The sequence below is a fragment of the Scyliorhinus torazame genome, chromosome 4 (assembly GCF_047496885.1).
Source record: "Scyliorhinus torazame isolate Kashiwa2021f chromosome 4, sScyTor2.1, whole genome shotgun sequence".
Classification (NCBI taxonomy): domain Eukaryota; kingdom Metazoa; phylum Chordata; class Chondrichthyes; order Carcharhiniformes; family Scyliorhinidae; genus Scyliorhinus; species Scyliorhinus torazame.
In genome coordinates, this window is record NC_092710.1 from 77661055 (window position 1) to 77687345 (window position 26291).

Here is a 26291-nt window from a genome sequence, read left to right on the forward strand (position 1 = left end):
GAAGGTGGGTTGGTGGGATTGGGGAGAAGGTGGGTCGGTGGGATTGATGGATTGGGGAGTAGGTGGGTCAGTGGGATTGGGGAGAAGGTGGGTCAGAGGGATTGGGGAGGAGGTGAATCCGTGGGATTGGAGAAAAGGTGGGTCAGTGAGATTGAGAGATTGGGGAGAAGGTGGGTCAGTAGGATTGGGGAGAAGGTGGGTCAGTGCGATTGAGGGATTGGGGAGAAGGTGGGTCAGTGGGATTGAGGGATTGGGGAGCAGGTGGGTCAGTGGGATTGGGGGATTGGGGCGAAGGTGGGTCAGTGGGATTGGGGAGAAGGTGGGTCAGTGGGATTGAAGGATTGGGGAGAAGGTGGGTCAGTGGGATCGGTGAGAAGGTGGGTCAGTGGGATTGAAGGATTGGGGAGAAGGTGGGTCAGTGGGATTGAGGGATTGAGGAGAAAGTGGGTCAGTGGGATTGAGGGATTGGGGAGGTGGGTCAGTGGGATTGAGGGATTGGGGAGAAGGTGGGTCAGTGGGATAGAGGGATTGAGGAGAAGGTGGTTCAGTGGGATTGAGGGATTGGGGAGAAGGTCCGTCAGTGGGATTGGGGATAACGTGGGTCAGTGGGATTGGGGAGAAGGTGGGTCACTGGGATTGAGGGATTGGGGAGAAGGTGGGTCAGTGGGATTGAGGGATTGAGGAGAAGGTGGGTAGTGGGATTGAGGAGAAGGTGGGTCAGTGGGATTGATGGATTGGGGAGAAGGTGGGTCAGTGGGATTGAGGGATTGGGGAGAAGGTGGGTCAGTGGGATTGAGGGATTGGGGAGAAGGTGGGTCGGTGGGATTGAGGGATTGGGGAGATGGTGGGTCAGTGGGATGTAGGGATTGGGGAGAAGGCGTGTCAGTGGGATTGGGGAGAAACTGGGTCGGTGGGATTGAGGGATTGGGGAGGAGGTGTGTCAGTGGGATTGAGGGATTGGGGAGAAGGTGGGTCAGTGGGATTGGGGTGAAGTGGGTCTGTGGGATTAAGGGATTGGAGAGAAGGTGGGTCAGTGGGATTGAGGGATTGGGGAGAAGGTGGGTCAGTGGGATTGGGGAGAAGGTGGGTCGGTGGGATTGAGGGATTGGGGAGAAGGTGGGTCAGTGGGATTGAGGGATTGGGGAGAAGGTGGGTCAGTGGGATTGAGGGATTGGGGAGAAGCTGGGTCAGTGGGATTGTGGAGAAGGTGGGTCAGTGGGATTGGGGGATTGGGGAGAAGGTGGGTCAGTCGGATTGGGGACAAGGTGGGTCAGTGCGATTGAGGGATTGAGAAGAAGCTGGGTCAGTGCGATTGAGGAGGTGGGTCGGTGGGATTGTGGTATTGGGGAGAAGGTAGGTCAGTGGGATTGAGGGATTGGGGAGAAGGTGGGTCAGTGGGATTGGGGAGAAGGTGGGTCAGTGGGATTGAGGGATTGGGGAGAAGGTGGGCCAGTGGGATTGAGGGATTGGGGAGAAGGTGGATCAGTGGGATTGAGGGATTGGGGAGAAGGTGGGTCGGTGGGATTGAGGGATTGGGGAGAAAGTGCGTCAGTGGGATTGAGGATAGGGTGGGTCAGTGGGATTGAGGGATTGGGGAGAAGGTGGGTTGGTGGGATTGGGGAGAAGGTGGGTCGGTGGGATTGATGGATTGGGGAGAAGGTGGGTCAGTGGGATTGGGGAGAAGGTGGGTCAGTGGGATTGGGGAGGAGGTGGATCCGTGGGATTGGAGAAAAGGTGGGTCAGTGAGATTGAGAGATTGGGGAGAAGGTGGGTCAGTAGGATTGGGGAGAAGGTGGGTCAGTGCGATTGAGGGATTGGGGAGAAGGTGGGTCAGTGGGATTGAGGGATTGGGGAGCAGGTGGGTCAGTGGGATTGGGGGATTGGGGCGAAGGTGGGTCAGTGGGATTGGGGAGAAGGTGGGTCAGTGGGATTGAAGGATTGGGGAGAAGGTGGGTCAGTGGGATCGGTGAGAAGGTGGGTCAGTGGGATTGAGGGATTGAGCAGAAAGTGGGTCAGTGGGATTGAGGGATTGGGGAGGTGGGTCAGTGGGATTGAGGGATTGGGGAGAAGGTGGGTCAGTGGGATAGAGGGATTGAGGAGAAGGTGGTTCAGTGGGATTGAGGGATTGGGGAGAAGGTCGGTCAGTGGGATTGGGGATAACGTGGGTCAGTGGGATTGGGGAGAAGGTGGGTCACTGGGATTGAGGGATTGGGGAGAAGGTGGGTCAGTGGGATTGAGGGATTGGGGAGAAGGTGGGTCGGTGGGATTGAGGGATTGGGGAGAAAGTGCGTCAGTGGGATTGAGGATAGGGTGGGTCAGTGGGATTGAGGGATTGGGGAGAAGGTGGGTTGGTGGGATTGGGGAGAAGGTGGGTCGGTGGGATTGATGGATTGGGAGAAGGTGGGTCAGTGGGATTGGGGAGAAGGTGGGTCAGAGGGATTGGGGAGGAGGTGAATCCGTGGGATTGGAGAAAAGGTGGGTCAGTGAGATTGAGAGATTGGGGAGAAGGTGGGTCAGTAGGATTGGGGAGAAGGTGGGTCAGTGCGATTGAGGGATTGGGGAGAAGGTGGGTCAGTGGGATTGAGGGATTGGGGAGCAGGTGGGTCAGTGGGATTGGGGGATTGGGGCGAAGGTGGGTCAGTGGGATTGGGGAGAAGGTGGGTCAGTGGGATTGAAGGATTGGGGAGAAGGTGGGTCAGTGGGATCGGTGAGAAGGTGGGTCAGTGGGATTGAAGGATTGGGGAGAAGGTGGGTCAGTGGGATTGAGGGATTGAGGAGAAAGTGGGTCAGTGGGATTGAGGGATTGGGGAGGTGGGTCAGTGGGATTGAGGGATTGGGGAGAAGGTGGGTCAGTGGGATAGAGGGATTGAGGAGAAGGTGGTTCAGTGGGATTGAGGGATTGGGGAGAAGGTCCGTCAGTGGGATTGGGGATAACGTGGGTCAGTGGGATTGGGGAGAAGGTGGGTCACTGGGATTGAGGGATTGGGGAGAAGGTGGGTCAGTGGGATTGAGGGATTGAGGAGAAGGTGGGTAGTGGGATTGAGGAGAAGGTGGGTCAGTGGGATTGATGGATTGGGGAGAAGGTGGGTCAGTGGGATTGAGGGATTGGGGAGAAGGTGGGTCAGTGGGATTGAGGGATTGGGGAGAAGGTGGGTCGGTGGGATTGAGGGATTGGGGAGATGGTGGGTCAGTGGGATGTAGGGATTGGCGAGAAGGCGTGTCAGTGGGATTGGGGAGAAACTGGGTCGGTGGGATTGAGGGATTGGGGAGGAGGTGTGTCAGTGGGATTGAGGGATTGGGGAGAAGGTGGGTCAGTGGGATTGGGGTGAAGTGGGTCTGTGGGATTAAGGGATTGGAGAGAAGGTGGGTCAGTGGGATTGAGGGATTGGGGAGAAGGTGGGTCAGTGGGATTGGGGAGAAGGTGGGTCGGTGGGATTGAGGGATTGGGGAGAAGGTGGGTCAGTGGGATTGAGGGATTGGGGAGAAGGTGGGTCAGTGGGATTGAGGGATTGGGGAGAAGCTGGGTCAGTGGGATTGTGGAGAAGGTGGGTCAGTGGGATTGGGGGATTGGGGAGAAGGTGGGTCAGTCGGATTGGGGACAAGGTGGGTCAGTGCGATTGAGGGATTGAGAAGAAGGTGGGTCAGTGCGATTGAGGAGGTGGGTCGGTGGGATTGTGGTATTGGGGAGAAGGTAGGTCAGTGGGATTGAGGGATTGGGGAGAAGGTGGGTCAGTGGGATTGGGGAGAAGGTGGGTCAGTGGGATTGAGGGATTGGGGAGAAGGTGGGCCAGTGGGATTGAGGGATTGGGGAGAAGGTGGATCAGTGGGATTGAGGGATTGGGGAGAAGGTGGGTCGGTGGGATTGAGGGATTGGGGAGAAAGTGCGTCAGTGGGATTGAGGATAGGGTGGGTCAGTGGGATTGAGGGATTGGGGAGAAGGTGGGTTGGTGGGATTGGGGAGAAGGTGGGTCGGTGGGATTGATGGATTGGGGAGAAGGTGGGTCAGTGGGATTGGGGAGAAGGTGGGTCAGTGGGATTGGGGAGGAGGTGGATCCGTGGGATTGGAGAAAAGGTGGGTCAGTGAGATTGAGAGATTGGGGAGAAGGTGGGTCAGTAGGATTGGGGAGAAGGTGGGTCAGTGCGATTGAGGGATTGGGGAGAAGGTGGGTCAGTGGGATTGAGGGATTGGGGAGCAGGTGGGTCAGTGGGATTGGGGGATTGGGGCGAAGGTGGGTCAGTGGGATTGGGGAGAAGGTGGGTCAGTGGGATTGAAGGATTGGGGAGAAGGTGGGTCAGTGGGATCGGTGAGAAGGTGGGTCAGTGGGATTGAGGGATTGAGCAGAAAGTGGGTCAGTGGGATTGAGGGATTGGGGAGGTGGGTCAGTGGGATTGAGGGATTGGGGAGAAGGTGGGTCAGTGGGATAGAGGGATTGAGGAGAAGGTGGTTCAGTGGGATTGAGGGATTGGGGAGAAGGTCGGTCAGTGGGATTGGGGATAACGTGGGTCAGTGGGATTGGGGAGAAGGTGGGTCACTGGGATTGAGGGATTGGGGAGAAGGTGGGTCAGTGGGATTGAGGGATTGAGGAGAAGGTGGGTAGTGGGATTGAGGAGAAGGTGGGTCAGTGGGATTGATGGATTGGGGAGAAGGTGGGTCAGTGGGATTGAGGGATTGGGGAGAAGGTGGGTCAGTGGGATTGAGGGATTGGGGAGAAGGTGGGTCGGTGGGATTGAGGGATTGGGGAGATGGTGGGTCAGTGGGATGTAGGGATTGGGGAGAAGGCGTGTCAGTGGGATTGGGGAGAAACTGGGTCGGTGGGATTGAGGGATTGGGGAGGAGGTGTGTCAGTGGGATTGAGGGATTGGGGAGAAGGTGGGTCAGTGGGATTGAGGGATTGGGGAGAAGGTGGGTTAGTGGGATTGTGGAGATGGTGCGTCAGTGGGATTGAGGGACTGGCGAGAATGTGGGTCAGTGGGATTGAGGGATTGGGGAGAAGGTGAGTCAGTGGGATTGGGGAGAAGGTGGGTCAGTGGGATTGAGGGATTGGGGAGAAGGTGAGTCATTGGGATTTGGGAGAAGGTGGGTCAGTGGGATTGAGTGATTGGGGAGAAGGTGGGCCAGTGGGATTGAGGGATTGGGGAGAAGGTGGATCAGTGGGATTGAGGGATTGGGGAGAAGGTGGGTCGGTGGGATTGAGGGATTGGGGAGAAAGTGCGTCAGTGGCATTGAGGATAGGGTGGGTCGGTGGGATTGAGGGATTGGGGAGAAGGTGGGTTGGTGGGATTGGGGAGAAGGTGGGTCAGTGAGATTGAGAGATTGGGGAGAAGGTGGGTCAGTAGGATTGGGGAGAAGGTGGGTCAGTGCGATTGAGGGATTGGGGAGAAGGTGGGTCAGTGGGATTGAGGGATTGGGGAGCAGGTGGGTCAGTGGGATTGGGGGATTGGGGCGAAGGTGGGTCAGTGGGATTGGGGAGAAGGTGGGTCAGTGGGATTGATGGATTGGGGAGAAGGTGGGTCAGTGGGATCGGTGAGAAGGTGGGTCAGTGGGATTGAAGGATTGGGGAGAAGGTGGGTCAGTGGGATTGAGGGATTGAGGAGAAAGTGGGTCAGTGGGATTGAGGGATTGGGGAGGTGGGTCAGTGGGATTGAGGGATTGGGGAGAAGGTGGGTCAGTGGGATAGAGGGATTGAGGAGAAGGTGGTTCAGTGGGATTGAGGGATTGGGGAGAAGGTCGGTCAGTGGGATTGGGGATAACGTGGGTCAGTGGGATTGGGGAGAAGGTGGGTCACTGGGATTGAGGGATTGGGGAGAAGGTGGGTCAGTGGGATTGAGGGATTGAGGAGAAGGTGGGTAGTGGGATTGAGGAGAAGGTGGGTCAGTGGGATTGATGGATTGGGGAGAAGGTGGGTCAGTGGGATTGAGGGATTGGGGAGAAGGTGGGTCAGTGGGATTGAGGGATTGGGGAGAAGTTGGGTCGGTGGGATTGAGGGACTGGGGAGATGGTGGGTCAGTGGGATGTAGGGATTGGGGAGAAGGCGTGTCAGTGGGATTGGGGAGAAACTGGGTCGGTGGGATTGAGGGATTGGGGAGGAGGTGTGTTAGTGGGATTGAGGGATTGGGGAGAAGGTGGGTCAGTGGGATTGGGGTGAAGTGGGTCTGTGGGATTAAGGGATTGGAGAGAAGGTGGGTCAGTGGGATTGAGGGATTGGGGAGAAGGTGGGTCAGTGGGATTGGGGAGAAGGTGGGTCGGTGGGATTGAGGGATTGGGGAGAAGGTGGGTCAGTGGGATTGAGGGATTGGGGAGAAGGTGGGTCAGTGGGATTGAGGGATTGGGGAGAAGGTGGGTCAGTGGGATTGTGGAGAAGGTGGGTCAGTGGGATTGGGGGATTGGTGAGAAGGTGGGTCAGTCGGATTGGGGACAAGGTGGGTCAGTGGGATTGAGGGATTGAGAAGAAGGTGGGTCAGTGCGATTGAGGAGGTGGGTCGGTGGGATTGTGGTATTGGGGAGAAGGTAGGTCAGTGGGATTGAGGGATTGGGGAGAAGGTGGGTCAGTGGGATTGGGGAGAAGGTGGGTCAGTGGGATTGAGGGATTGGGGAGAAGGTGGGTCAGTGGGATTGGGGAGAAGGTTGGTTAGTGGGATTGAGGGATTGGGGAGAAGGTGGGGCAGTGGGATTGGGGGGAAGGTGGGTCTGTGGGATTGAGGGATTGGGGAGAAGGTGGGTCAGTGGGATTGAGGGATTGGGGAGAAGGTGGGTCAGTGGGATTGAGGGATTGGGGAGAAGGTGGGTCAGTGTGATTGTGGAGAAGGTGGGTCAGTGGGATTGAGGGATTGGCGAGAATGTGGGTCAGTGGGATTGAGGGATTGGGGAGAAGGTGAGTCAGTGGGATGGGGAGAAGGTGGGTCAGTGGGATTGAGGGATTGGGGAGAAGGTGAGTCAGTGGGATTGGGGAGAAGGTGGGTGAGTGGGATTGAGGGATTGGGGAGATGGTGGGTCAGTGGGATTGGGGAGAAGGTGGGTCAGTGGGATTGAGTGATTGGGGAGAAGGTGGGTCAGTGCGATTGAGGGATTGGGGAGAAGATGGGTCAGTGGGATTGAGGGATGGGGAGAAGGTGGGTCAGTGTGATTTGGGCGAAGTTGGGTCAGTGGGATTGGGGAGAAGGTGGGTCGGTGGGATTGAGGGATTGGGGAGAAGGTGGGTCAGTGGGATTGGGGAGAAGGTGGGTCAGTGGGATTGGGGAGGAGGTGGGTCCGTGGAATTGGAGAGAAGGTGGGTCACTGGGATTGAGGGATTGGGGAGAAGGTGGGTCAGTGGGATTGAGGGATTGGGGAGAAGGTGGGTCGGTGGGATTGGGGAGAAGGTGGGTCAGTGGGATTGGGGAGAAGGTGGGTCAGTGGGATTGGGGAGAAGGTGGGTCACTGGGATTGAGGGATTGGGGAGAAGGTGGGTCAGTGGGATTGAGGGATTGGGGAGAAGGTGGGTCGGTGGGATTGAGGGATTGGGGAGAAAGTGCGTCAGTGGGATTGAGGATAGGGTGGGTCAGTGGGATTGAGGGATTGGGGAGAAGGTGGGTTGGTGGGATTGGGGAGAAGGTGGGTCGGTGGGATTGATGGATTGGGGAGAAGGTGGGTCAGTGGGATTGGGGAGAAGGTGGGTCAGAGGGATTGGGGAGGAGGTGAATCCGTGGGATTGGAGAAAAGGTGGGTCAGTGAGATTGAGAGATTGGGGAGAAGGTGGGTCAGTAGGATTGGGGAGAAGGTGGGTCAGTGCGATTGAGGGATTGGGGAGAAGGTGGGTCAGTGGGATTGAGGGATTGGGGAGCAGGTGGGTCAGTGGGATTGGGGGATTGGGGCGAAGGTGGGTCAGTGGGATTGGGGAGAAGGTGGGTCAGTGGGATTGAAGGATTGGGGAGAAGGTGGGTCAGTGGGATCGGTGAGAAGGTGGGTCAGTGGGATTGAAGGATTGGGGAGAAGGTGGGTCAGTGGGATTGAGGGATTGAGGAGAAAGTGGGTCAGTGGGATTGAGGGATTGGGGAGGTGGGTCAGTGGGATTGAGGGATTGGGGAGAAGGTGGGTCAGTGGGATAGAGGGATTGAGGAGAAGGTGGTTCAGTGGGATTGAGGGATTGGGGAGAAGGTCCGTCAGTGGGATTGGGGATAACGTGGGTCAGTGGGATTGGGGAGAAGGTGGGTCACTGGGATTGAGGGATTGGGGAGAAGGTGGGTCAGTGGGATTGAGGGATTGAGGAGAAGGTGGGTAGTGGGATTGAGGAGAAGGTGGGTCAGTGGGATTGATGGATTGGGGAGAAGGTGGGTCAGTGGGATTGAGGGATTGGGGAGAAGGTGGGTCAGTGGGATTGAGGGATTGGGGAGAAGGTGGGTCGGTGGGATTGAGGGATTGGGGAGATGGTGGGTCAGTGGGATGTAGGGATTGGCGAGAAGGCGTGTCAGTGGGATTGGGGAGAAACTGGGTCGGTGGGATTGAGGGATTGGGGAGGAGGTGTGTCAGTGGGATTGAGGGATTGGGGAGAAGGTGGGTCAGTGGGATTGGGGTGAAGTGGGTCTGTGGGATTAAGGGATTGGAGAGAAGGTGGGTCAGTGGGATTGAGGGATTGGGGAGAAGGTGGGTCAGTGGGATTGGGGAGAAGGTGGGTCGGTGGGATTGAGGGATTGGGGAGAAGGTGGGTCAGTGGGATTGAGGGATTGGGGAGAAGGTGGGTCAGTGGGATTGAGGGATTGGGGAGAAGCTGGGTCAGTGGGATTGTGGAGAAGGTGGGTCAGTGGGATTGGGGGATTGGGGAGAAGGTGGGTCAGTCGGATTGGGGACAAGGTGGGTCAGTGCGATTGAGGGATTGAGAAGAAGGTGGGTCAGTGCGATTGAGGAGGTGGGTCGGTGGGATTGTGGTATTGGGGAGAAGGTAGGTCAGTGGGATTGAGGGATTGGGGAGAAGGTGGGTCAGTGGGATTGGGGAGAAGGTGGGTCAGTGGGATTGAGGGATTGGGGAGAAGGTGGGCCAGTGGGATTGAGGGATTGGGGAGAAGGTGGATCAGTGGGATTGAGGGATTGGGGAGAAGGTGGGTCGGTGGGATTGAGGGATTGGGGAGAAAGTGCGTCAGTGGGATTGAGGATAGGGTGGGTCAGTGGGATTGAGGGATTGGGGAGAAGGTGGGTTGGTGGGATTGGGGAGAAGGTGGGTCGGTGGGATTGATGGATTGGGGAGAAGGTGGGTCAGTGGGATTGGGGAGAAGGTGGGTCAGTGGGATTGGGGAGGAGGTGGATCCGTGGGATTGGAGAAAAGGTGGGTCAGTGAGATTGAGAGATTGGGGAGAAGGTGGGTCAGTAGGATTGGGGAGAAGGTGGGTCAGTGCGATTGAGGGATTGGGGAGAAGGTGGGTCAGTGGGATTGAGGGATTGGGGAGCAGGTGGGTCAGTGGGATTGGGGGATTGGGGCGAAGGTGGGTCAGTGGGATTGGGGAGAAGGTGGGTCAGTGGGATTGAAGGATTGGGGAGAAGGTGGGTCAGTGGGATCGGTGAGAAGGTGGGTCAGTGGGATTGAGGGATTGAGCAGAAAGTGGGTCAGTGGGATTGAGGGATTGGGGAGGTGGGTCAGTGGGATTGAGGGATTGGGGAGAAGGTGGGTCAGTGGGATAGAGGGATTGAGGAGAAGGTGGTTCAGTGGGATTGAGGGATTGGGGAGAAGGTCGGTCAGTGGGATTGGGGATAACGTGGGTCAGTGGGATTGGGGAGAAGGTGGGTCACTGGGATTGAGGGATTGGGGAGAAGGTGGGTCAGTGGGATTGAGGGATTGAGGAGAAGGTGGGTAGTGGGATTGAGGAGAAGGTGGGTCAGTGGGATTGATGGATTGGGGAGAAGGTGGGTCAGTGGGATTGAGGGATTGGGGAGAAGGTGGGTCAGTGGGATTGAGGGATTGGGGAGAAGGTGGGTCGGTGGGATTGAGGGATTGGGGAGATGGTGGGTCAGTGGGATGTAGGGATTGGGGAGAAGGCGTGTCAGTGGGATTGGGGAGAAACTGGGTCGGTGGGATTGAGGGATTGGGGAGGAGGTGTGTCAGTGGGATTGAGGGATTGGGGAGAAGGTGGGTCAGTGGGATTGAGGGATTGGGGAGAAGGTGGGTTAGTGGGATTGTGGAGATGGTGGGTCAGTGGGATTGAGGGACTGGCGAGAATGTGGGTCAGTGGGATTGAGGGATTGGGGAGAAGGTGAGTCAGTGGGATTGGGGAGAAGGTGGGTCAGTGGGATTGAGGGATTGGGGAGAAGGTGAGTCATTGGGATTTGGGAGAAGGTGGGTCAGTGGGATTGAGTGATTGGGGAGAAGGTGGGCCAGTGGGATTGAGGGATTGGGGAGAAGGTGGATCAGTGGGATTGAGGGATTGGGGAGAAGGTGGGTCGGTGGGATTGAGGGATTGGGGAGAAAGTGCGTCAGTGGCATTGAGGATAGGGTGGGTCGGTGGGATTGAGGGATTGGGGAGAAGGTGGGTTGGTGGGATTGGGGAGAAGGTGGGTCAGTGAGATTGAGAGATTGGGGAGAAGGTGGGTCAGTAGGATTGGGGAGAAGGTGGGTCAGTGCGATTGAGGGATTGGGGAGAAGGTGGGTCAGTGGGATTGAGGGATTGGGGAGCAGGTGGGTCAGTGGGATTGGGGGATTGGGGCGAAGGTGGGTCAGTGGGATTGGGGAGAAGGTGGGTCAGTGGGATTGAAGGATTGGGGAGAAGGTGGGTCAATGGGATCGGTGAGAAGGTGGGTCAGTGGGATTGAAGGATTGGGGAGAAGGTGGGTCAGTGGGATTGAGGGATTGAGGAGAAAGTGGGTCAGTGGGATTGAGGGATTGGGGAGGTGGGTCAGTGGGATTGAGGGATTGGGGAGAAGGTGGGTCAGTGGGATAGAGGGATTGAGGAGAAGGTGGTTCAGTGGGATTGAGGGATTGGGGAGAAGGTCGGTCAGTGGGATTGGGGATAACGTGGGTCAGTGGGATTGGGGAGAAGGTGGGTCACTGGGATTGAGGGATTGGGGAGAAGGTGGGTCAGTGGGATTGAGGGATTGAGGAGAAGGTGGGTAGTGGGATTGAGGAGAAGGTGGGTCAGTGGGATTGATGGATTGGGGAGAAGGTGGGTCAGTGGGATTGAGGGATTGGGGAGAAGGTGGGTCAGTGGGATTGAGGGATTGGGGAGAAGTTGGGTCGGTGGGATTGAGGGACTGGGGAGATGGTGGGTCAGTGGGATGTAGGGATTGGGGAGAAGGCGTGTCAGTGGGATTGGGGAGAAACTGGGTCGGTGGGATTGAGGGATTGGGGAGGAGGTGTGTTAGTGGGATTGAGGGATTGGGGAGAAGGTGGGTCAGTGGGATTGGGGTGAAGTGGGTCTGTGGGATTAAGGGATTGGAGAGAAGGTGGGTCAGTGGGATTGAGGGATTGGGGAGAAGGTGGGTCAGTGGGATTGGGGAGAAGGTGGGTCGGTGGGATTGAGGGATTGGGGAGAAGGTGGGTCAGTGGGATTGAGGGATTGGGGAGAAGGTGGGTCAGTGGGATTGAGGGATTGGGGAGAAGGTGGGTCAGTGGGATTGTGGAGAAGGTGGGTCAGTGGGATTGGGGGATTGGTGAGAAGGTGGGTCAGTCGGATTGGGGACAAGGTGGGTCAGTGGGATTGAGGGATTGAGAAGAAGGTGGGTCAGTGCGATTGAGGAGGTGGGTCGGTGGGATTGTGGTATTGGGGAGAAGGTAGGTCAGTGGGATTGAGGGATTGGGGAGAAGGTGGGTCAGTGGGATTGGGGAGAAGGTGGGTCAGTGGGATTGAGGGATTGGGGAGAAGGTGGGTCAGTGGGATTGGGGAGAAGGTTGGTTAGTGGGATTGAGGGATTGGGGAGAAGGTGGGGCAGTGGGATTGGGGGGAAGGTGGGTCTGTGGGATTGAGGGATTGGGGAGAAGGTGGGTCAGTGGGATTGAGGGATTGGGGAGAAGGTGGGTCAGTGGGATTGAGGGATTGGGGAGAAGGTGGGTCAGTGTGATTGTGGAGAAGGTGGGTCAGTGGGATTGAGGGATTGGCGAGAATGTGGGTCAGTGGGATTGAGGGATTGGGGAGAAGGTGAGTCAGTGGGATGGGGAGAAGGTGGGTCAGTGGGATTGAGGGATTGGGGAGAAGGTGAGTCAGTGGGATTGGGGAGAAGGTGGGTGAGTGGGATTGAGGGATTGGGGAGATGGTGGGTCAGTGGGATTGGGGAGAAGGTGGGTCAGTGGGATTGAGTGATTGGGGAGAAGGTGGGTCAGTGGGATTGAGGGATTGGGGAGAAGATGGGTCAGTGGGATTGAGGGATGGGGAGAAGGTGGGTCAGTGTGATTGGGGCGAAGTTGGGTCAGTGGGATTGGGGAGAAGGTGGGTCGGTGGGATTGAGGGATTGGGGAGAAGGTGGGTCAGTGGGATTGGGGAGAAGGTGGGTCAGTGGTATTGGGGAGGAGGTGGGTCCGTGGAATTGGAGAGAAGGTAGGTCAGTGGGATTGAGGGATTGGGGAGAAGGTGGGTCAGTGGGATTGGGGAGAAGGTGGGTCAGTGCGATTGAGGGATTGGGGAGAAGGTGGGTCAGTGGGATTGAGGGATTGGGGAGCAGGTGGTGTCAGTGGGATTGAGGGATTGGGGAGAAGGTGGGTCAGTGGGATTGAGGGATTGGGGAGGAGGTGTGTCAGTGGGATTGAGGGATTTGGGAGAAGGTGGGTCAGTGGGATTGGGGTGAAGATGGGTCTGTGTGATTGAGGGATTGGGGAGAAGGTGGGTCAGTGGAATGGGGGAGAAGGTGGGTCAGTGGGATTGGGGGATTGGGGAGAAGGTGGGTCAGTGGGATTGAGGGATTGGGGAGAAGGTGGGTCAGTGGAATGGGGGAGAAGGTGGGTCAGTGGGATTGGGGGATTGGGGAGAAGGTGGGTCAGTGGGATTGAGGGATTGGGGAGAAGGTGGGTCAGTAGGATTGGGGAGAAGGTGGGTCAGTGGAATTGAGGGATTGGGGAGAAGGTGGGTCAGTGGGATTGGGGAGAAGGTGGGTCAGTGGAATTGAGGGATTGGGGAGAAGGTGGGTCATTGGGATTGGGGAGAAGGTAGGTCGGTGGGATTGAGGGTTTGGGGAGAAGGTGGGTCAGTGGCATTGAGGGATTGGGTAGAAGGTGGATCAGTGGGATTGGGGAGAAGGTGGGTCGGTGGGATTGAGGGATTGGGGAGAAGGTGGGTCAGTGGGATTGCGGAGAAGGTAGGTCGGTGGGATTGAGGGATTGGGTAGAAGGTGGATCAGTGGGATTGAGGGATTGGGGAGAAGGTGGGTCAGTGGGATTGAGGGATTGGGGAGAAGGTGGGTCAGTGGGATTGAGGGATTGGGGAGAAGGTGGGTCAGTGGGATTGTGGAGAAGGTGGGTCAGTGGGATTGAGGGATTGGGGAGAAGGTGGGTCAGTCGGATTGGGGAGAAGGTGGGTCAGTGGGATTGAGGGATTGAGAAGAAGGTGGGTCAGTGCGATTGAGGAGGTGGGTCAGTGGGATTGTGGGATTGGGGAGAAGGTAGGTCAGTGGGATTGAGGGATTGGGGAGAAGGTGGGTCAGTGGGATTGGGGGATTGGGGAGAAGGTGGGTCAGTGGGATTGTGGAGAAGGTGGGTCAGTGGGATTGAGGGATTGGCGAGAATGTTGGTCAGTAGAATTGAGGGATAGGTTAGACGGTGAGCCAGTGGGATGGGGAGAAGGTGGGTCAGTGGGATTGAGGGATTGGGGAGAAGGTGAGTCAGTGGGATTGGGGAGAAGGTGGGTCAGTGGGATTGAGGGATTGGGGAGATGGTGGGTCAGTGGGATTGGGGAGAAGGTGGGTCAGTGGGATTGAGTGATTGGGGAGAAGGTTGGTCAGTGGGATTGAGGGATTGGGGAGAAGGTGGGTCAGAGGGATTGAGGGATTGGGGAGAAGGTGGGTCAGTGTGATTTGGGCGAAGTTGGGTCAGTGGGATTGGGGAGAAGGTGGGTCGGTGGGATTGAGGGATTGGGGAGAAAGTGCGTCAGTGGGATTGAGGAGAGGGTGGGTCAGTGGGATTGAGGGATTGGGGAGAAGGTGGGTTGGTGGGATTGGGGAGAAGGTGGGTTAGTGGGATTGGGGAGAAGGTGGGGCAGTGGGATTGGGGGGAAGGTGGGTCTGTGGGATTGAGGGATTGGGGAGAAGGTGGGTCAGTGGGATTGAGGGATTGGGGAGAAGGTGGGTCAGTGGGATTGAGGGATTGGGGAGAAGGTGGGTTAGTGGGATTGTGGAGATGGTGGGTCAGTGGGATTGAGGGACTGACGAGAATGTGGGTCAGTGGGATTGAGGGATTGGGGAGAAGGTGAGTCAGTGGGATTGGGGAGAAGGTGGGTCAGTGGGATTGAGGGATTGGGGAGAAGGTGAGTCATTGGGATTGGGGAGAAGGTGGGTCAGTGGGATTGAGTGATTGGGGAGAAGGTGGGCCAGTGGGATTGAGGGATTGGGGAGAAGGTGGATCAGTGGGATTGAGGGATTGGGGAGAAGGTGGGTCGGTGGGATTGAGGGATTGGGGAGAAAGTGCGTCAGTGGGATTGAGGATAGGGTGGGTCAGTGGGATTGAGGGATTGGGGAGAAGGTGGGTTGGTGGGATTGGGGAGAAGGTGGGTCGGTGGGATTGATGGATTGGGGAGAAGGTGGGTCAGTGGGATTGGGGAGAAGGTGGGTCAGTGGGATTGGGGAGGAGGTGGATCCGTGGGATTGGAGAAAAGGTGGGTCAGTGAGATTGAGAGATTGGGGAGAAGGTGAGTCAGTAGGATTGGGGAGAAGGTGGGTCAGTGCGATTGAGGGATTGGGGAGAAGGTGGGTCAGTGGGATTGAGGGATTGGGGAGCAGGTGGGTCAGTGGGATTGGGGGATTGGGGCGAAGGTGGGTCAGTGGGATTGGGGAGAAGGTGGGTCAGTGGGATTGAAGGATTGGGGAGAAGGTGGGTCAGTGGGATCGGTGAGAAGGTGGGTCAGTGGGATTGAAGGATTGGGGAGAAGGTGGGTCAGTGGGATTGAGGGATTGAGGAGAAAGTGGGTCAGTGGGATTGAGGGATTGGGGAGGTGGGTCAGTGGGATTGAGGGATTGGGGAGAAGGTGGGTCAGTGGGATAGAGGGATTGAGGAGAAGGTGGTTCAGTGGGATTGAGGGATTGGGGAGAAGGTCGGTCAGTGGGATTGGGGATAACGTGGGTCAGTGGGATTGGGGAGAAGGTGAGTCACTGGGATTGTGGGATTGGGGAGAAGGTGGGTCAGTGGGATTGAGGGATTGAGGAGAAGGTGGGTAGTGGGATTGAGGAGAAGGTGGGTCAGTGGGATTGATGGATTGGGGAGAAGGTGGGTCAGTGGGATTGAGGGATTGGGGAGAAGGTGGGTCAGTGGGATTGAGGGATTGGGGAGAAGGTGGGTCGGTGGGATTGAGGGATTGGGGAGATGGTGGGTCAGTGGGATGTAGGGATTGGGGAGAAGGCGTGTCAGTGGGATTGGGGAGAAACTGGGTCGGTGGGATTGAGGGATTGGGGAGGAGGTGTGTCAGTGGGATTGAGGGATTGGGGACAAGGTGGGTCAGTGGGATTGGGGTGAAGTGGGTCTGTGGGATTAAGGGATTGGAGACAAGGTGGGTCAGTGGGATTGAGGGATTGGGGAGAAGGTGGGTCAGTGGGATTGGGGAGAAGGTGGGTCGGTGGGATTGAGGGATTGGGGAGAAGGTGGGTCAGTGGGATTGAGGGATTGGGGAGAAGGTGGGTCAGTGGGATTGAGGGATTGGGGAGAAGGTGGGTCAGTGGGATTGTGGAGAAGGTGGGTCAGTGGGATTGGGGGATTGGGGAGAAGGTGGGTCAGTCGGATTGGGGACAAGGTGGGTCAGTGGGATTGAGGGATTGAGAAGAAGGTGGGTCAGTGCGATTGAGGAGGTGGGTCGGTGGGATTGTGGTATTGGGGAGAAGGTAGGTCAGTGGGATTGAGGGATTGGGGAGAAGGTGGGTCAGTGGGATTGGGGAGAAGGTGGGTCAGTGGGATTGAGGGATTGGGGAGAAGGTGGGTCAGTGGGATTGGGGAGAAGGTTGGTTAGTGGGATTGAGGGATTGGGGAGAAGGTGGGGCAGTGGGATTGGGGGGAAGGTGGGTCTGTGGGATTGAGGGATTGGGGAGAAGGTGGGTCAGTGGGATTGAGGGATTGGGGAGAAGGTGGGTCAGTGGGATTGAGGGATTGGGGAGAAGGTGGGTCAGTGTGATTGTGGAGAAGGTGGGTCAGTGGGATTGAGGGATTGGCGAGAATGTGGGTCAGTGGGATTGAGGGATTGGGGAGAAGGTGAGTCAGTGGGATGGGGAGAAGGTGGGTCAGTGGGATTGAGGGATTGGGGAGAAGGTGAGTCAGTGGGATTGGGGAGAAGGTGGGTGAGTGGGATTGAGGGATTGGGGAGATGGTGGGTCAGTGGGATTGGGGAGAAGGTGGGTCAGTGGGATTGAGTGATTGGGGAGAAGGTGGGTCAGTGGGATTGAGGGATTGGGGAGAAGATGGGTCAGTGGGATTGAGGGATGGGGAGAAGGTGGGTCAGTGTGATTGGGGCGAAGTTGGGTCAGTGGGATTGGGGAGAAGGTGGGTCGGTGGGATTGGGGAGAAGGTGGGTCAGTGGGATTGGGGAGAAGGTGGGTCAGTGGGATTGGGGAGGAGGTGGGTCCGTGGAATTGGAGAGAAGGTAGGTCAGTGGGATTGAGGGATTGGGGAGAAGGTGGGTCAGTGGGATTGGGGAGAAGGTGGGTCAGTGCGATTGAGGGATTGGGGAGAAGGTGGGTCAGTGGGATTGAGGGATTGGGGAGCAGGTGGTGTCAGTGGGATTGAGGGATTGGGGAGAAGGTGGGTCAGTGGGATTGAGGGATTGGGGAGGAGGTGTGTCAGTGTGATTGAGGGATTGGAGAGAAGGTGGGTCAGTGGGATTGAGGGATTGGGGAGAAGGTGGGTCAGTGGAATGGGGGAGAAGGTGGGTCAGTGGGATTGGGGGATTGGGGAGAAGGTGGGTCAGTGGGATTGAGGGATTGGGGAGAAGGTGGGTCAGTAGGATTGGGGAGAAGGTGGGTCAGTGGAATTGAGGGATTGGGGAGAAGGTGGGTCAGTGGGATTGAGGGATTGGGCATAAGGTGGGTCAGTGGGATTGAGGGATTGGGGAGAAGGTGGGTCATTGGGATTGGGGAGAAAGCGGGTCAGTGGGATTGAGGGATTGGGGAGAAGGTGGGTCAGTGGAATTGAGGGATTGGGGAGAAGGTGGGTCATTGGGATTGGGGAGAAAGCGGGTCAGTGGGATTGAGGCATTCGGGAGAAGGTGGGTCAGTGGGATTGCGGAGAAGGTGGGTCGGTGGGATTGAGGGATTGGGGAGAAGGTGGGTCAGTGGGATTGAGGGATTGGGGAGAAGGTGGGTCAGTGGGATTGAGGGATTGGGGAGAAGGTGGGTCAGTGGGATTGTGGAGAAGGTGGGTCAGTGGGATTGAGGGATTGGGGAGAAGGTGGGTCAGTCGGATTGGGGAGAAGGTGGGTCAGTGGGATTGAGGGATTGAGAAGAAGGTGGGTCAGTGCGATTGAGGAGGTGGGTCAGTGGGATTGTGGGATTGGGGAGAAGGTAGGTCAGTGGGATTGAGGGATTGGGGAGAAGGTGGGTCAGTGGGATTGGGGAGAAGGTGGGTCAGTGGGATTGAGGGATTGGGGAGAAGGTGGGTCAGTGGGATTGGGGAGAAGGTGGGTTAGTGGGATTGAGGGATTGGGGAGAAGGTGGGGCAGTGGGATTGGGGGGAAGGTGGGTCTGTGGGATTGAGGGATTGGGGAGAAGGTGGGTCAGTGGGATTGAGGGATTGGGGAGAAGGTGGGTCAGTGGGATTGAGAGATTGGGGAGAAGGTGGGTCAGTGGGATTGTGGAGAAGGTGGGTCAGTGGGATTGAGGGATTGGCGAGAATGTTGGTCAATAGGATTGAGGAATAGGGGAGAAGGTGGGTCAGTGGGATTGAGGGATTGGGGAGAAGGTGGGTCAGTGGGATTGAGGGATTGGGTAGAAGGTGGATCAGTGGGATTGGGGAGAAGGTGGGTCGGTGGGATTGAGGGATTGGGGAGAAGGTGGGTCAGTGGGATTGAGGGATTGGGGAGAAGGTGGGTCAGTGGGATTGAGGGATTGGGGAGAAGGTGGGTCAGTGGGATTGTGGAGAAGGTGGGTCAGTGGGATTGAGGGATTGGGGAGAAGGTGGGTCAGTCGGATTGGGGAGAAGGTGGGTCAGTGGGATTGAGGGATTGAGAAGAATGTGGGTCAGTGCGATTGAGGAGGTGGGTCAGTGGGATTGTGGGATTGGGGAGAAGGTAGGTCAGTGGGATTGAGGGATTGGGGAGAAGGTGGGTCAGTGGGATTGGGGAGAAGGTGGGTCAGTGGGATTGAGGGATTGGGGAGAAGGTGGGTCAGTGGGATTGGGGAGAAGGTGGGTTAGTGGGATTGAGGGATTGGGGACAAGGTGGGGCAGTGGGATTGGGGAGAAGGTGGGTCAGTGGGATTGAGGGATTGAGAAGAATGTGGGTCAGTGCGATTGAGGAGGTGGGTCAGTGGGATTGTGGGATTGGGGAGAAGGTGGGTCAGTGGGATTGAGGGATTGGGGAGAAGGTGGGTCAGTGGGATTGAGGGATTGGGGAGAAGGTGGGTCAGTGGGATTGAGGGATTGGGGAGAAGGTGGGTCAGTGGGATTGAGGGATTGGGGAGAAGGTGGGTCGGTGGGATTGAGGGATTGGGGAGATGGTGGGTCAGTGGGATGTAGGGATTGGGGAGAAGGCGTGTCAGTGGGATTGGGGAGAAACTGGGTCGGTGGGATTGAGGGATTGGGGAGGAGGTGTGTCAGTGGGATTGAGGGATTGGGGACAAGGTGGGTCAGTGGGATTGGGGTGAAGTGGGTCTGTGGGATTAAGGGATTGGAGAGAAGGTGGGTCAGTGGGATTGAGGGATTGGGGAGAAGGTGGGTCAGTGGGATTGGGGAGAAGGTGGGTCGGTGGGATTGAGGGATTGGGGAGAAGGTGGGTCAGTGGGATTGAGGGATTGGGGAGAAGGTGGGTCAGTGGGATTGAGGGATTGGGGAGAAGGTGGGTCAGTGGGATTGTGGAGAAGGTGGGTCAGTGGGATTGGGGGATTGGGGAGAAGGTGGGTCAGTCGGATTGGGGACAAGGTGGGTCAGTGGGATTGAGGGATTGAGAAGAAGGTGGGTCAGTGCGATTGAGGAGGTGGGTCGGTGGGATTGTGGTATTGGGGAGAAGGTAGGTCAGTGGGATTGAGGGATTGGGGAGAAGGTGGGTCAGTGGGATTGGGGAGAAGGTGGGTCAGTGGGATTGAGGGATTGGGGAGAAGGTGGGTCAGTGGGATTGGGGAGAAGGTTGGTTAGTGGGATTGAGGGATTGGGGAGAAGGTGGGGCAGTGGGATTGGGGGGAAGGTGGGTCTGTGGGATTGAGGGATTGGGGAGAAGGTGGGTCAGTGGGATTGAGGGATTGGGGAGAAGGTGGGTCAGTGGGATTGAGGGATTGGGGAGAAGGTGGGTCAGTGTGATTGTGGAGAAGGTGGGTCAGTGGGATTGAGGGATTGGCGAGAATGTGGGTCAGTGGGATTGAGGGATTGGGGAGAAGGTGAGTCAGTGGGATGGGGAGAAGGTGGGTCAGTGGGATTGAGGGATTGGGGAGAAGGTGAGTCAGTGGGATTGGGGAGAAGGTGGGTGAGTGGGATTGAGGGATTGGGGAGATGGTGGGTCAGTGGGATTGGGGAGAAGGTGGGTCAGTGGGATTGAGTGATTGGGGAGAAGGTGGGTCAGTGGGATTGAGGGATTGGGGAGAAGGTGGGTCAGTGTGATTGGGGCGAAGTTGGGTCAGTGGGATTGGGGAGAAGGTGGGTCGGTGGGATTGGGGAGAAAGTGGGTCAGTGGGATTGGGGAGAAGGTGGGTCAGTGGGATTGGGGAGGAGGTGGGTCCGTGGAATTGGAGAGAAGGTAGGTCAGTGGGATTGAGGGATTGGGGAGAAGGTGGGTCAGTGGGATTGGGGAGAAGGTGGGTCAGTGCGATTGAGGGATTGGGGAGAAGGTGGGTCAGTGGGATTGAGGGATTGGGGAGCAGGTGGTGTCAGTGGGATTGAGGGATTGGGGAGAAGGTGGGTCAGTGGGATTGAGGGATTGGGGAGGAGGTGTGTCAGTGGGATTGAGGGATTTGGGAGAAGGTGGGTCAGTGGGATTGGGGTGAAGATGGGTCAGTGGGATTGGGGGATTGGGGAGAAGGTGGGTCAGTAGGATTGGGGAGAAGGTGGGTCAGTGGAATTGAGGGATTGGGGAGAAGGTGGGTCAGTGGGATTGAGGGATTGATAATAAGGTGGGTCAGTGGGATTGGGGAGAAGGTGGGTCAGTGGAATTGAGGGATTGGGGAGAAGGTGGGTCATTGGGATTGGGGAGAAAGCGGGTCAGTGGGATTGAGGCATTCGGGAGAAGGTGGGTCAGTGGGATTGCGGAGAAGGTAGGTCGGTGGGATTGAGGGTTTGGGGAGAAGGTGGGTCAGTGGCATTGAGGGATTGGGTAGAAGGTGGATCAGTGGGATTGGGGAGAAGGTGGGTCGGTGGGATTGAGGGATTGGGGAGAAGGTGGGTCAGTGGGATTGAGGGATTGGGGAGAAGGTGGGTCAGTGGGATTGAGGGATTGGGGAGAAGGTGGGTCAGTGGGATTGTGGAGAAGGTGGGTCAGTGGGATTGAGGGATTGGGGAGAAGGTGGGTCAGTCGGATTGGGGAGAAGGTGGGTCAGTGGGATTGAGGGATTGAGAAGAAGGTGGGTCAGTGCGATTGAGGAGGTGGGTCAGTGGGATTGTGGGATTGGGGAGAAGGTAGGTCAGTGGGATTGAGGGATTGGGGAGAAGGTGGGTCAGTGGGATTGGGGAGAAGGTGGGTCAGTGGGATTGAGGGATTGGGGAGAAGGTGGGTCAGTGGGATTGGGGAGAAGGTGGGTTAGTGGGATTGAGGGATTGGGGAGAAGGTGGGGCAGTGGGATTGGGGGGAAGGTGGGTCTGTGGGATTGAGGGATTGGGGAGAAGGTGGGTCAGTGGGATTGAGGGATTGGGGAGAAGGTGGGTCAGTGGGATTGAGAGATTGGGGAGAAGGTGGGTCAGTGGGATTGTGGAGAAGGTGGGTCAGTGGGATTGAGGGATTGGCGAGAATGTTGGTCAGTAGGATTGAGGAATTGGGGAGAAGGTGGGTCAGTGGGATTGAGGGATTGGGGAGAAGGTGGGTCAGTGGGATTGAGGGATTGGGTAGAAGGTGGACCAGTGGGATTGGGGAGAAGGTGGGTCGGTGGGATTGAGGGATTGGGGAGAAGGTGGGTCAGTGGGATTGAGGGATTGGGGAGAAGGTGGGTCAGTGGGATTGAGGGATTTGGGAGAAGGTGGGTCAGTGGGATTGTGGAGAAGGTGGGTCAGTGGGATTGAGGGATTGGGGAGAAGGTGGGTCAGTCGGATTGGGGAAAAGGTGGGTCAGTGGGATTGAGGGATTGAGAAGAATGTGGGTCAGTGCGATTGAGGAGGTGGGTCAGTGGGATTGTGGGATTGGGGAGAAGGTAGGTCAGTGGGATTGAGGGATTGGGGAGAAGGTGGGTCAGTGGGATTGGGGAGAAGGTGGGTCAGTGGGATTGAGGGATTGGGGAGAAGGTGGGTCAGTGGGATTGGGGAGAAGGTGGGTTAGTGGGATTGAGGGATTGGGGACAAGGTGGGGCAGTGGGATTGGGGAGAAGGTGGGTCAGTGGGATTGAGGGATTGAGAAGAATGTGGGTCAGTGCGATTGAGGAGGTGGGTCAGTGGGATTGTGGGATTGGGGAGAAGGTAGGTCAGTGGGATTGAGGGATTGGGGAGAAGGTGGGTCAGTGGGATTGGGGAGAAGGTGGGTCAGTGGGATTGAGGGATTGGGGAGAAGGTGGGTCAGTGGGATTGGGGAGAAGGTGGGTTAGTGGGATTGAGGGATTGGGGACAAGGTGGGTCAGTGGGATTGTGGAGAAGGTGGGTCAGTGGGATTGGGGGATTGGGGAGAAGGTGGGTCAGTCGGATTGGGGACAAGGTGGGTCAGTGGGATTGAGGGATTGAGAAGAAGGTGGGTCAGTGCGATTGAGGAGGTGGGTCGGTGGGATTGTGGTATTGGGGAGAAGGTAGGTCAGTGGGATTGAGGGATTGGGGAGAAGGTGGGTCAGTGGGATTGGGGAGAAGGTGGGTCAGTGGGATTGAGGGATTGGGGAGAAGGTGGGTCAGTGGGATTGGGGAGAAGGTGGGTTAGTGGGATTGAGGGATTGGGGACAAGGTGGGGCAGTGGGATTGGGGAGAAGGTGGGTCAGTGGGATTGAGGGATTGAGAAGAATGTGGGTCAGTGCGATTGAGGAGGTGGGTCAGTGGGATTGTGGGATTGGGGAGAAGGTAGGTCAGTGGGATTGAGGGATTGGGGAGAAGGTGGGTCAGTGGGATTGGGGAGAAGGTGGGTCAGTGGGATTGAGGGATTGGGGAGAAGGTGGGTCAGTGGGATTGGGGAGAAGGTGGGTTAGTGGGATTGAGGGATTGGGGACAAGGTGGGTCAGTGGGATTGTGGAGAAGGTGGGTCAGTGGGATTGGGGGATTGGGGAGAAGGTGGGTCAGTCGGATTGGGGACAAGGTGGGTCAGTGGGATTGAGGGATTGAGAAGAAGGTGGGTCAGTGCGATTGAGGAGGTGGGTCGGTGGGATTGTGGTATTGGGGAGAAGGTAGGTCAGTGGGATTGAGGGATTGGGGAGAAGGTGGGTCAGTGGGATTGGGGAGAAGGTGGGTCAGTGGGATTGAGGGATTGGGGAGAAGGTGGGTCAGTGGGATTGGGGAGAAGGTTGGTTAGTGGGATTGAGGGATTGGGGAGAAGGTGGGGCAGTGGGATTGGGGGGAAGGTGGGTCTGTGGGATTGAGGGATTGGGGAGAAGGTGGGTCAGTGGGATTGAGGGATTGGGGAGAAGGTGGGTCAGTGGGATTGAGGGATTGGGGAGAAGGTGGGTCAGTGTGATTGTGGAGAAGGTGGGTCAGTGGGATTGAGGGATTGGCGAGAATGTGGGTCAGTGGGATTGAGGGATTGGGGAGAAGGTGAGTCAGTGGGATTGGGGAGAAGGTGGGTGAGTGGGATTGAGGAATTGGGGAGATGGTGGGTCAGTGGGATTGGGGAGAAGGTGGGTCAGTGGGATTGAGTGATTGGGGAGAAGGTGGGTCAGTGGGATTGAGGGATTGGGGAGAAGATGGGTCAGTGGGATTGAGGGATGGGGAGAAGGTGGGTCAGTGTGATTGGGGCGAAGTTGGGTCAGTGGGATTGGGGAGAAGGTGGGTCGGGGGGATTGGGGAGAAGGTGGGTCAGTGGGATTGGGGAGAAGGTGGGTCAGTGGGATTGGGGAGGAGGTGGGTCCGTGGAATTGGAGAGAAGGTAGGTCAGTGGGATTGAGGGATTGGGGAGAAGGTGGGTCAGTGGGATTGGTGAGAAGGTGGGTCAGTGCGATTGAGGGATTGGGGAGAAGGTGGGTCAGTGGGATTGAGGGATTGGGGAGCAGGTGGTGTCAGTGGGATTGAGGGATTGGGGAGAAGGTGGGTCAGTGGGATTGAGGGATTGGGGAGGAGGTGTGTCAGTGGGATTGAGGGATTGGGGAGAAGGTGGGTCAGTGGAATGGGGGAGAAGGTGGGTCAGTGGGATTGGGGGATTGGGGAGAAGGTGGGTCAGTGGGATTGAGGGATTGGGGAGAAGGTGGGTCAGTAGGATTGGGGAGAAGGTGGGTCAGTGGAATTGAGGGATTGGGGAGAAGGTGGGTCAGTGGGATTGAGGGATTGGGCATAAGGTGGGTCAGTGGGATTGGGGAGAAGGTGGGTCAGTGGAATTGAGGGATTGGGGAGAAGGTGGGTCATTGGGATTGGGGAGAAGGCGGGTCAGTGGGATTGAGGCATTCGGGAGAAGGTGGGTCAGTGGGATTGCGGAGAAGGTAGGTCGGTGGGATTGAGGGTTTGGGGAGAAGGTGGATCAGTGGGATTGAGGGATTGAGGAGAAGGTGGGTCAGTGGGATTGAGGGATTGGGGAGAAGGTGGGTCGGTGGGATTGAGGGATTGGGGAGAAAGTGGGTCAGTGGGATTGAGGGATTGGGGAGAAGGTGGGTCGGTGGGATTGAGGGATTGGGGAGAAGGTGGGTCAGTGGGATTGAGGGATTGGGGAGAAGGTGGGTCAGTGGGATTGAGGGATTGGGGAGAAGGTGGGTCAGTGGGATTGTGGAGAAGGTGGGTCAGTGGGATTGAGGGATTGGGGAGAAGGTGGGTCAGTCGGATTTGGGAGAAGGTGGGTCAGTGGGATTGAAGGATTGAGAAGAAGGTGGGTCAGTGGGATTGAGGGATTGAGAAGAAGGTGGGTCAGTGCGATTGAGGAGGTGGGTCAGTGGGATTGTGGGATTGGGGAGAAGGTAGGTCAGTGGGATTGAGGGATTGGGGAGAAGGTGGGTCAGTGGGATTGGGGAGAAGGTGGGTCAGTGGGATTGAGGGATTGGGGAGAAGGTGGGTCAGTGGGATTGGGGAGAAGGTGGGTTAGTGGGATTGAGGGATTGGGGAGAAGGTGGGGCAGTGGGATTGGGGGGAAGGTGGGTCTGTGGGATTGAGGGATTGGGGAGAAGGTGGGTCAGTGGGATTGAGGGATTGGGGAGAAGGTGGGTCAGTGGGATTGAGGGATTGGGGAGAAGGTGGGTCAGTGGGATTGTGGAGAAGGTGGGTCAGTGGGATTGAGGGATTGGCGAGAATGTTGGTCAGTAGGATTGAGGAATAGGGGAGAAGGTGGGTCAGTGGCATTGAGGGATTGGGGAGAAGGTGGGTCAGTGGGATTGAGGGATTGGGTAGAAGTTGGATCAGTGGGATTGGGGAGAAGGTGGGTCGGTGGGATTGAGGGATTGGGGAGAAGGTGGGTCAGTGGGATTGAGGGATTGGGGAGAAGGTGGGTCAGTGGGATTGAGGGATTTGGGAGAAGGTGGGTCAGTGGGATTGTGGAGAAGGTGGGTCAGTGGGATTGAGGGATTGGGGAGAAGGTGGGTCAGTCGGATTGGGGAGAAGGTGGGTCAGTGGGATTGAGGGATTGAGAAGAATGTGGGTCAGTGCGATTGAGGAGGTGGGTCAGTGGGATTGTGGGATTGGGGAGAAGGTAGGTCAGTGGGATTGAGGGATTGGGGAGAAGGTGGGTCAGTGGGATTGGGGAGAAGGTGGGTCAGTGGGATTGAGGGATTGGGGAGAAGGTGGGTCAGTGGGATTGGGGAGAAGGTGGGTTAGTGGGATTGAGGGATTGGGGACAAGGTGGGGCAGTGGGATTGGGGGGAAGGTGGGTCTGTGGGATTGAGGGATTGGGGGAAAGTGGGTCAGTGGGATTGAGGGATTGGGGAGAAGGTGGGTCAGTGGGATTGAGGGATTGGGGAGAAGGTGGGTCAGTGGGATTGTGGAGAAGGTGGGTCAGTGGGATTGAGGGATTGGCGAGAATGTTGGTCAGTAGGATTGAGGGATAGGTGAGACGGTGAGCCAATGGGATGGGGAGAAGGTGGGTCAGTGGGATTGAGGGATTGGGGAGAAGGTGAGTCAGTGGGATTGGGGAGAAGGTGGGTCAGTGGGATTGAGGGATTGGGTAGATGGTGGGTCAGTGGGATTGGGGAGAAGGTGGGTCAGTGGGATTGAGTGATTGGGGAGAAGGTGGGTCAGTGGGATTGAGGGATTGGGGAGAAGGTGGGTCAGAGGGATTGAGGGATTGGGGAGAAGGTGGGTCAGTGTCATTTGGGCGAAGTTGGGTCAGTGGGATTGGGGAGAAGGTGGGTCGGTGGGATTGAGGGATTGGGGAGAAAGTGCGTCAGTGGGATTGAGGAGAGGGTGGGTCAGTGGGATTGAGGGATTGGGGAGAAGGTGGGTTGGTGGGATTGGGGAGAAGGTGGGTCGGTGGGATTGAGGGATTGGGGAGAAGGTGGGTCAGTGGGATTGGGGAGAAGGTGGGTCAGTGGGATTGGGGCGGAGGTGGGTCCGTGGGATTGGAGAGAATGTGGGTCAGTGGGATTGAGGGATTGGGGAGAAGGTGGGTCAGTGGGATTGGGGAGAAGGTGGGTCAGTGCGATTGAGGGATTAGGGGAGAAGGTGGGTCAGTGGGATTGAGGGATTGGGGAGCAGATGGGTCAGTGGGATTGAGGGATTGGGGAGAAGGTGGGTCAGTGGGATTGGGGAGAAGGTGGGTCAGTG

General features: G+C 57.2%; 1 protein-coding gene across 4 annotated transcripts in view; it reads left to right on the forward strand.

The window, feature by feature from the left end:
- LOC140410315 (cell adhesion molecule 3-like) overlaps nucleotides 1–26291 on the forward strand; it is a 434594-nt gene that overhangs the window by 267643 nt on the left and 140660 nt on the right. The gene's annotated exons all lie outside the window — the stretch shown is intronic.